Source organism: Durio zibethinus, chromosome 24, assembly GCF_047325235.1.
Source record: "Durio zibethinus cultivar Kanyao isolate XHJ-2024 chromosome 24, ASM4732523v1, whole genome shotgun sequence".
In the NCBI taxonomy this organism is placed as follows: Eukaryota; Viridiplantae; Streptophyta; class Magnoliopsida; order Malvales; family Malvaceae; genus Durio; species Durio zibethinus.
In genome coordinates, this window is record NC_143185.1 from 15,254,544 (window position 1) to 15,265,527 (window position 10,984).

Below are 10,984 nucleotides of genomic sequence, written 5' to 3' on the forward strand. Positions count from 1 at the left end.
CTTGAGGCCGCGGTGGTCGCAATGAAAACTCATATGGTGACGAAAGATCGAGTGAGGGAGATCGAGACAACCCAGCAGGAGTTATCCGATACTCTCCACAATGTGAACGAAGAGGCTAGAGATGCCTTGAACATTCTCCAAAAAGAGTTTGAGGAGCTCAGAGCACAGGTGAGCATCCTACAAATGACTGTGGCCAGATCGGGTTCGAGCTCGATGGACAGGGGATAAAGGCCCAAGGTGCTGGAGCCTCGATGCTATGAGGGGGCAAGGAATGCTAAGGAACTTGAAAATTTCTTGTTTGACATAGAACAATACTTTCGAGCTGTACACACAAGTTCAGAGGAAAACAAGGTGACAATGGCGTCGATGTACCTCGTAGGGGATGCCAAGCTGTGGTGGCGCTCCAAGTTTGTCTATGACGAGTGTCTGATTAAGACTTGGACGGATCTGAAGCGAGAATTGAAAAACTAGTTTTTTTCGAAGAATGTGGAATATATGGCTCGAAGGAGACTTCAAGTCGGTGCGAGAGTTCGTAAGGAACTTTTCTACCCTGATGCTGGATATTCGGGACATGTCCGAAAAGGATAAGATGTTCTATTTTCTTGAGGGCCTCAAGCCTTGGGCGAGGACAGAACTACAAAGGCAGAAAGTGCAAGATGTGGCCACGGCCATGGCTGCAGCTGAACGTCTTCACGATTACAATGATGGCTCCTCAAAACGAAAAAATCCTTCATCAACTGGCAGTAGCTTTAACTTTGGGAGTGGAGGAAAGATGACTAGGTTGGACCGACCCTTCAGTGGGGGATCAGACAGGAGGTCTTTTGGTCAAGATAACACCTAGCCCAAGATAAGCAACGCAGGGATTTTCAAGCCTAGGCAACCGTTAGCTTGCTTTCTTTGCAAGGGATCACATCGAGTGGCTGAATGCCCGCACCGGGGAGCCTTTAATGCCCTAAGGACCTCATCTCAAGAGTTCGTAAAAGTGCCAAAAAGCATTGAAGAAGCTGAAGAGGAGCCAGCCAGGATGGGTTCAATAAGGTTCCTCAGTGCCTTCCGCACCCAATTGAACACTATAAAGAAAGAGCAAAGTAGAGGCTTAATGTACATGAACTTGACGATCAATGAGAAAGCCACCAAGGCCATGGTAGATATGGGTACAACCGATACTTTCATCACACCAGAAGAAGCAAAAAGGTGTGGTCTTCAGATTAGTAAAGACTGTAGATGAATAAAGGCGGTCAATTCGCCAGCCTTTACGATCAGTGAAAGCTCCAAAAGTGTGACAACCCAATTGGGGCCATGAAAAGGGAAGGTAGACTTTATAGTTTCCCCCATGGATGACTTTGATGTTGTCCTCGGATTGAACTTCATGATGTTGGCTCAGGTCATCCCTATCCCCGTCGCTAGCTGCTTGTTGTTCTTAGGGGAACACCCATGTGTGGTGCCAGCTAACATCTTACCAAAGAGTGGGAAGAAATTGATTTCAGCTTTGCAGTTCAAGAAAGGGGTAAAGAGAGAAGAACCCTCATTTGTGGCGGTGTCGATTTACAAAGAAGGGTCAGAAGTAGAACCAATATCTGATAGTGTGGGAAAAGTGTTGGAAGAATTCGAAGAGGTGATACCAGAGATGTTGCCTAAAGTTCTATCACCTCGACGAGCAGTGGACCATGAAATTGAGCTCCTCCCAAGAGCGAAACCCCCTGCTAGAGCGCCCTACCGCATGGCCCTGCCAGAGTTGGCCGAACTAAGAAAGCAGTTAGATGAGCTGCTACAAGTCGGGTTCATCAGACCATCAAAGGCTTCTTTCAGAGCACCAGTGCTATTTCAAAAGAAGCACAACGGAAGTTTACGATTATGTGTTGACTACAGGGCCCTGAACAAAGTCACCGTAAGAAACAAATATCCCTTCCCCTTATAGTAGACCTGTTTGATCAACTGAGCCGAGCCAAGTACTTCTCCAAATTGGACTTGAGATCTGGCTACCATCAGGTTAAAATCGTTGAGTGAGATGAGCCAAAGACCACTTGTGTGACACGGTACGGTGCATTTGAATTTCTTGTTATGCCTTTTGGACTGACCAATGCTCCTGTCACATTTTGTACATTGATGAATCAGGTGTTTTATGACTATCTAGACAAATTTGTAGTCATTTATTTAGACGATATAGTGGTACATAGCTCCACCTTGGAAGAGCATCAAGAGCACCTGCGTTAGGTACTTCAAAGATTACATGACCACCAGTTATACGTAAAAAGGGAGAAGTGTGCATTTGCTCAGACCCAAATCCATTTTTTCGGTCATATTGTCGAACGTGGCCACATTCGAATGGACATGGAAAAGGTTAGGGCCATCAAGGAATGGACAACATCGAAGAACGTTAGTGAACTCCGCTCATTTTTTGGACTAGCCAACTACTATAGAAGATTTGTGGAAGGCTACTCTCGCAAGACCACGGCCCTCACGGAACTATTGAAGAAGGAGCATAAATGATGTTGGACGAGTGAGTGCCAAGAGGCCTTCGAGGGATTGAAGGATGCTATTATAAAGGATCCCATCTTAGCTCTCCCTAATATTGAAAAGCCCTTTGAAGTTCAGACGGATGCATCCGATTTTGCTATTGAAGGAGTGCTTTTGCAACAACATCACCTGGTAGCATTTGAAAGTAGAAAGCTAAGTGAAGCTGAAAGAAAATATACGGCCCAGGAAAAAGAACTCTTGGCGGTGGTTCATTGCTTGAGGGCTTGGTGACATTACTTGTTGGGTTCACACTTTATCGTGAAGACAGACAATACGGTCGTTAGCCATTTTCTCACCCAACCAAGGCTTACGGCAAAACAAGCTAGGTGGCAGGAATTTTTAACGAAATTCGACTTTTGTTTTGAGCACATCGCGGGAAAGACCAATCAAATGGCCGATGCATTGAGCAGGCGAGCAGATCTAGTGGCCCTCAAAAGAGTTGCCCCAATGGCGGCTAGTAGAGCCACTACAGACATTCACAAGTTGATTAGAGATCACTTAGGGAAGGACCCGCAAGCTTGTGCCATCCTGAAGCTAGTGGACGAAGGGAAGTCCAAGTACTTCTGGCAAGAAAATGGGGTCCTATGGACCAAGGGACCTCGAGTGTTTATGCCAAGAGCAGAAGGTCTGAGACAGATGCTAATGAGGGAATGTCATGACACACCATGGGCGGGACACCCAGGTTGGCAATGCATTTTGGCATTATTGAAACAGGGATACTATTGGCCTCACATACGACAAGATGTGATGGACTACATGAAGACTTGCCTCATTTGCCAACAAGACAAGGTTGAAAGGAAGAAACCTACAGGCATGCTTGAACCACTACCAGTACCCACCAGACCGTGGGAAAGCATCTCTCTCGATTTCATTTCGAGCCTACCCAAGGTTGGTGACATCGAAGCTATTTTGGTAGTAATTGATCGGTTCTCTAAGTATGCCACCTTCATTCTCGCTCACAAGTATTGCACTGCGGAAGACACAGCTTGACTATTGTTCAAACATGTGGTCAAATACTGGGGCCTCCCTAAAAACATTGTCAGCGATCGAGATCCGAGATTTACGGGGTCCTTCTAGAGAGAACTTTTCAAGATATTGGGGTCCCAACTTAACATCTCCTCAAGCTATCACCCTCAAATCGATGGTCAGACAAAACGGTTCAAAGGATTATTAGAGGAATACTTAAGGCATTTTGTTCAAGCCAATCAGAAAGACTGGCCTTCATTATTGGACGTGGCTCAACTCTGCTTTAACTCCAACAAAAGCTGCTCCACCAACAAGAGCCCATTTGAGGTGGTCGCCGGATAATTACCAAGGCTACCCCACACTTTCTTGAAACAATATGGAGGAAAGAATTCGAGAGCCTTCAATCTCAGCAAAGAGTGGAAACAAAACACAGAGATTGCGCAAGCTTACTTAGAGAAAGCATCAAAGCGGATGAAGAAATGGGCAGACAAGGGTCGTAGAGCTCAACAATTTCGAGTTGGTGATTTGGTTCCTGTCTGACTAGTTCCTGAACAAACCAGGTTCCTGAGAAAGAGAGATCGTAGACTGGTGCGCAAATATGAAGGTCCAATAAGGGTCCTTTCCAAGGTGGGGAATGCTTCTTACAAAATTGACCCACCAAAGTGGATGAAGGTGCACCCAGTATTTCATGTGAGCAACCTGAAACCTCTCCATACAGATCCTACAGATGCTAGCCAAAGGGAGCCAACCAGAGCCGCCATCACCATGAAGCCACCCTCAGAGCGTCGAGTCGAAGAGATCTTAGCTGATAGGGAAACCAAGATATCTCGAAGACTAGTTCGGGAATACTTAGTGAAGTGGGAGGGATTAGGACTAGAAGAAACCAGCTAGGAGAGAGAGCACGACCTCCAGAGATTTCAAAGGAAGATTGAAGAATTTCAAGCCAACAAGTCGACGAGGACGTCGATAGAATAGGTGGGGGGAGGATGTCATGAGCCAACCTTATATAGGGCCATGACCGGGACTTAGGTTGCCATGAGCCACCCACGTATAGGGCCATGGCCAGGAAGATCCCTTGTGCTAGGAAAAGTGTCCCCATTTCAAACATTGTAATGGTTACTGGTAGCATAGCTCTAAAATCTCTAAGGCTCTTTAGGGGGGTGAGCCGGTAGCGTAGTGTTGGGCTGTCTCACCGGTTGCTATGTGAGCTTAGGCCACCCACCAAAAGCTGTCCCCTGGCCCTGGTGACGGTGGGAGGTCCCGATGTATGATTCCCGTTTATAATAAAACTCACCCCGATTGAATGTCCCGATTGTTGCCTCGATGTGTTTTTCTTTTTCTCGATGCGAATATGCCTTCTTGTATGTGTGCTTGAGATTGATCTCGATATGTTGTGCCTTATTGTGAATGCTTGTGACTAACCATGGCTTATGGTTATTTGTTCAGATATCGATCTATTGAAGGCTGACTTGGTTGGGAGCGCCCATTCAAGTGCCGCACGGTCTATTGCTTGTTGAGAGAAAGCTTAGTCCGTGACACACAGCCTCCTCTCTGTTCAACTTCTGAAGCAGTTTCTGATATTCCCTGGAAATAACTGCATGAACGAACCAGTTAGCTAGCCTTAGGGTGAAAATCGAATTCATTCTAACGGTTTACCATACAATAGAAAAAGAAATTGTAGTGTCAGCAAGATGAACTTCTCAGAAATCACAAGCAAAGCAATAGAATATTTACAAATAACAGGAAATGAACAAATGATCGCATCCAACCCGGAGTTTAACTCAATTAATTCATGTAATTATCCTTAAGAGGTGGCATCCATCCAGTCTAGGATTCACGTCCCAATACATGCAACCCCTTCCCTATGCATGGGTTGTGGTCTCCTTAGTACAAAAAAACAATGATCGAATCTGCATCTATATGATAGACAAGGATCATGGGAACGACAATCTTCACAGGTAATATTAAGTAATTAATGAGTAATTATATATTCTGCTAGCAACCAACCATTATAGTGGCATTAGATAGAAATGATCATCAGGGGTATGCTTACATGTCATGTTCATGTTCACTGGATAGTGCAGTTTCTGCAACGCATAAAAACGCTTCATCAACATTGTAATCCTCTTTTGCTGAAGTCTCAAAATAAGGTATATTTCCCATGGAGGTACACCAATCCCTAGTTTTTTTTCTCTGATACCCATGCATGAGTATTCTTAAATCAATCGGTGTATGATTTTATGTACTATCAACATAATGTTCAAAAGGGTAACATACCACTAGGCTTTTTCCACCATCTATGTCAATCATGTTTCGGATTAATATGAAAGGAAATGTCTCTGGATCAGTTGAATCTGCCTGGTTTACATACCAAAATATGGAGGTTCCATCACACTGGTAAATGAAGGTTAGGAAATGACCAAGATGCAAAGAGACAAAGAGCAATTGAAAAGGTATCTTTTGAACCTGTTTTAGAAACTCTTCACGCCAATTCTTTATTGTTTCAAATGATCTGAGTACATTTACATCATACACCAGAACACGACAATCAACCCCTCTATAAAATGCAGAGCCTCGACTCTGAAATCTTTCCTGCTCTGCTGTATCCCATATCTTTCAGAATGGAAGAAGTATCAGACAAGCAGGAAGAAAATTGGTAAGTGGTGATTTAGTGTAAAAAATGTAAGATGCCCTTGCTTTTCATCACATACTTGCAAAATGACCAATTTGTCATCAATATGGAACTATTTGGTGACAAAGTCAGCTCCAAGTGTAGCCTTGCACTGTTGATTGAACTTGTTATAAACATATCTGGATGACAAGTAAATCTGCACAACCTATGTGATTGTAATGGTAGTCTATAAATGCGGCAAAAATCATAGTATGTGCTTAAGATTTAAGACATGGAATAGATAAAGAGGTGGAAAGAAAAATGGATTAAGTCATAAACCCCCGGGACTAAAATTTGCCATCACCAATTCTCAATCTTTAACTGCTCAACTAAAATGAAGATTCATCGTCAATCAATCTCAGATAAATTAACCAAAGGGGTGGAAATAAGCATCTGATAGCCAGCCATTATAGAAGGTTCTGTTTGAAAGAGAACATGTTCGATAATATACTGATGTTCATAAAGCAAATTCATTCAAACAAAAGTGTACCTAATAGTAATGCTGTCAACCGGTTTTGGTATAACATTCAACCAACACAATCAAGACAACTATAAAAAAATCAGTCTAGCCGCTTATTATAGTCACGATGGGGTCATCTGGTTTGGGTGATGAACCTTCACCGTTCACTCTTCCTTCACCAAGCCGCCATTGCTTGCCTACATTTCCAGTACAATACCAAATCAGCACCTCCAAACCACCTCACTATATATATTGGTACATTGGAGGCCGCAAAGGGAAGGAATTGTGCTGGCGTCAGAATTTTAACTCCAGACCTACTGAATGTCAGTGGCTACACGAACCAAGGGAAGCTCCAAGTTCCATTATATATATTATTGCCATCAGAAGATTCAGAACAGCAAATGAATAATATCATTCTCTTTCTGGCCAAGACAGGAGTAGTAGCACTTATCCTCCCCTTCCCCTCACACCCCCCCCCCCAAAAAAAAAAAAGGAAACAGTAGTAGTAACAACAATCTGTGACAACCAATGCAGAAAAATGAAAATTGCAGATGGCTTATCCAACAAAGTAAAGATGAAAAGCATCTATGTCAAAAGAATCCTCTAAAACCAGCCTGTAGTAATAACTATAGATATCAGACACTACTCGATCACTTATTAGTGATAGAGGATACTGATTCATCAAAGATGTCTTTCCCACCCTGAAGAAAAAAGAAAGTTGAAGTGAATAATCATGAGATATAAACAGTCAAGCATAACTTGAGTCGTGAACAATTGAAACAAACTAGTTCCTGCAAAAACAAAAACAAAAAAAAAAGGAGGAAAGGAAAAGGGAATATATATAAAAAAAAATGGGAAAATTAAATCTTACCCACTGTCACCTAGGACAATGACCTTAAGCAGAGTTCTTTTCTTCATAGAAACATCCATGATGATGACCAAAAGAAAAGCTTCTAACAGAGAAAAAAGGGGCTATCCTGCTTCACTGTTTAACTATTCTACTCTCTGTTTCCAGGAATCTGAAAGAAAGATGAGAGAAGTTTGGAAAAGAAAGGCCACCAATATAACAACTGTTGTTATTAAACCAAAGTTGGAGGTTGTTTTCAAAATGTTCTTGATTCTTCTTGAGCTTCTATAATTCTCCTTCTTTTGGTTGTCGGCTTTTTTTCTTTCTTCTTTAGCGTGAATGATACAAGTGCAAGAGCATGTGAATCCTGGCCAACCAAAGCAAACGGAAAAAAAAAAAAAAAAAGGATAATCAAAATTGTTTTTAGTTTGATTGCATATTGAGTTGTCTCGTTGACATGTCCTAAAAGACATGCAATCGTTATTTCCTCTTCCTTTTTATCTAGAACCTTGGCAAAGTTTGATTCTGTAGGTTGAAGATGACCATCACAATTATGAGCTTACTTCTTGTTGATGACATTTTTTTTCCTTTACCACCCAATTGTTTCAAATATAAGAATATATTTTATAGGTGTATTGCCATTTTTCGGCCCAAATCAATAACATTGCCCTATTTATGCATAGGAAGTCGACCATTTGTGGTTTTGTTAATTTATGCTTAATATGATTGCAAACAACAATTTTGTGGCTGTTGGATGATTTCACCAAATGAAGTGTTTGTGCTCTAGCTTTTGATTTCACCAAATTGTTGAAGTATCAACTTAAATTACTATAGTACTATGAAATTGATTCAAACAAAAAAAAAAAATGAGAGTGGGAATTTATTACTATGAACCCGACTTTTATTTTCAATTGCGTTTTAAATTGATCTAATTCTATCCCAGACCTTTTTTTTTTTTTTTTTTTTGTGTGTGGAGCTTTATCTGTATGATCAAAATTGATTTGTTTTATAGTTAATACCATAAATGATCTTTAAATTATAAGAAAATATTTAATATAATACTTAAATTTTAAAAAAATATAATGATATCTGAACTACTAATTTATTAACTAATGTAAGACTTAAGAGGATAATTTGGTCCTCATATATTATTATTTCAAGCTAATCAAGTAAATTTTATTATGATTAACAAATTTACAATTCAGGTACAGTAAAAATTTTTTAAATTTAAGTATCACATAAATATTTTATTATAGTTTGAGATCATATATGATATTAACCTATTATTTTATTAACTTAAAAACATTTTTCTTAACTTTACTTGTGACTTCACCTATAATTAAATTTGGTGAATTTCATTTTCAAGTGCCATCCCATGCTGATTTATACAAAGAAAGACAACTTTAAACCAAAGGGAACCCCCCAAAAGAACTGAATCTCCATGACCCATGATGGCTACATAAAACTTCGTCGTGTTTGCAACATTGCTTTGGCTTCAACATGACAATTTTATTCGAAGGATCTCTTGGTTAATTTAATTTGTTCGGGTGGCCTTCGCTTTAAAGAGAAGGCAAATCATTTTCACAATCCTTCCAACCACAATGAGGTGCCAGCTTACTAGATTTGCATTATCATTATTTCTCTGAATGAGTTGGTAATTATAATATTAACTAAATATGTATTTTCAGTTGGGGTCCAACCTTAATCGCTTGGCATAATTACTTCCTCTTAATATCATAATGTGTGACAATAGTTTGGATTTGACACGTAAATTTACGTTCACTTTCCTTGTGCATTTGGATTGAGATATTCCATATATTTTCGTTGGAGATACAATTACTAGATATTTAACAAATAGGAAAGATATTTAAATTTTTTTATATAGTTCTACATGCTGATGGATTTGATTCAAACTTTTGCATGACTTTATTTATCAAAATATTAAAGTTTGACATTTTTATTAAGTACTAGTTTATTTCCATCATTATTAAAAAAATCATTTTTATTGCTAAAATTTTTCATCGATAAAAGTATTTCCGATGGAATTAGCAACAAAAAATTCCGTCGATAATAAGCAAATCGTTAATGCCTTTCCGTTAGTAAAATTGAATTCCCGTCGATAATTACCGACAAAATTTTTTTGCCGATAATCCATCACTAAATACCATTAATAAAAAGTAAAAGATTTGTTGATAATATGTTGGTAATTAACTAAAAATCAGTCAATAAATGGTGATTTTTGTTGGTAAATTTGTCAATACTTAGTTAGTATTTCGTCGATAATTGAAATTCCATCGATAATAATGAAATACCATTGGTAAAATTATAATTTCATTCATGTGTAATTACTCAAAAAGCTTATTATTTCTATTATTATTAATAAAAAATCCACATAATAACCATTAAATAAATTCAAATTATAAAGTTAACATTCTTAATATCTCTAACATCCACAAAATATAATACTAAAAAATATTCATAACATCCATAAAAATATCAATAACATCCTCAAAAGTTTTCCATAAAAGCTCACTGTACTACTACATCTCCTGATCTAGAATCGATGTTACAGTCATCAGGTCTAAAAATTTATGTTAGCAAAAATTTCTAGATCTCATCAACTTCATCATCTGATCCATGAAAAACCTAAACTTAGTCCTCAATTTAGTCCTTAACTTGGTCCACTACTCATCAATCTATTCTTGCAAATAAGGTTAAGAAGGCACTAATGACGGGCCTCAAATAGAATGAGACATTGTTGTTGTAGTAGTGGACTAACTTGAGTAAAATAGGTCCTTAGATTAATTCGTAGATCTAAAACCATATACATGAGTGCGCGTAGCTTCAACCTCTCAAATAGCTTCAATCTGGATTATTAAAAAAGTTTTCACCATATTTTTAAGATAATATAATAGTATAATTTTCCTACAAAAAGTTTAAAACAATTATCATTCCAACATAAGTGCACTACCATTCCAATACAGTTCAATATCGTTCATCATACAATGTTTAGACTTTCAATTACTATACTATTTACTTTATCAACAATCACAATATGCGAAATCACAAAACAAAATATGCAATAGTTTTCACTTTCACAAAGTCATTGCTTCTCAATAAACACAAAACACTATATAGTTCAATACCATTCGTCTTACAATGTTCAAGTTTTTAATTACTATACTATCTACTTCATTAACAATCACATTATACAACCTCAATCACAAAACAAAATACACAATAGTTTTTATCTTTCACAAAATCATTGCATCTCAATAAGCACAATATACTATATAGTTCAATACTGAATTTCCTATAATGTTTAATCTTTCAATTACTATACTATCTACTTTATTAACAATCACAATACACCATAAGAATCACAAAGCAAAATATACGATAGTTTTCACCTTTCACAACATTAATCTCATCTAAATATGCACAAAATATTATTTAGTTCAATACTGAATTTTTTACAATGACTAGGCTTTCAATTACTACATAATCAACTTCATTAACAATA

The 10,984-nt window shown here is 38.5% G+C and overlaps 1 long non-coding RNA gene across 2 annotated transcripts; it reads right to left on the minus strand.

Annotated features, from left to right (window-relative positions):
- Nucleotides 1-5,027: 5,027 nt before the first annotated feature.
- Nucleotides 5,028-7,767, minus strand: LOC149511954 (uncharacterized). 2 transcript variants are annotated; one of them, XR_016333066.1, is made up of 4 exons: nt 7,486-7,767; nt 6,195-7,315; nt 5,950-6,096; nt 5,028-5,841 (listed from the first exon to the last, which is right to left on the minus strand). It is a non-coding gene; the product is annotated as an uncharacterized LOC149511954 (long non-coding RNA). The 2 variants fall into 2 exon arrangements; XR_016333065.1 differs by having other exon boundaries at nt 5,028-6,096.
- Nucleotides 7,768-10,984: the final 3,217 nt, after the last annotated feature.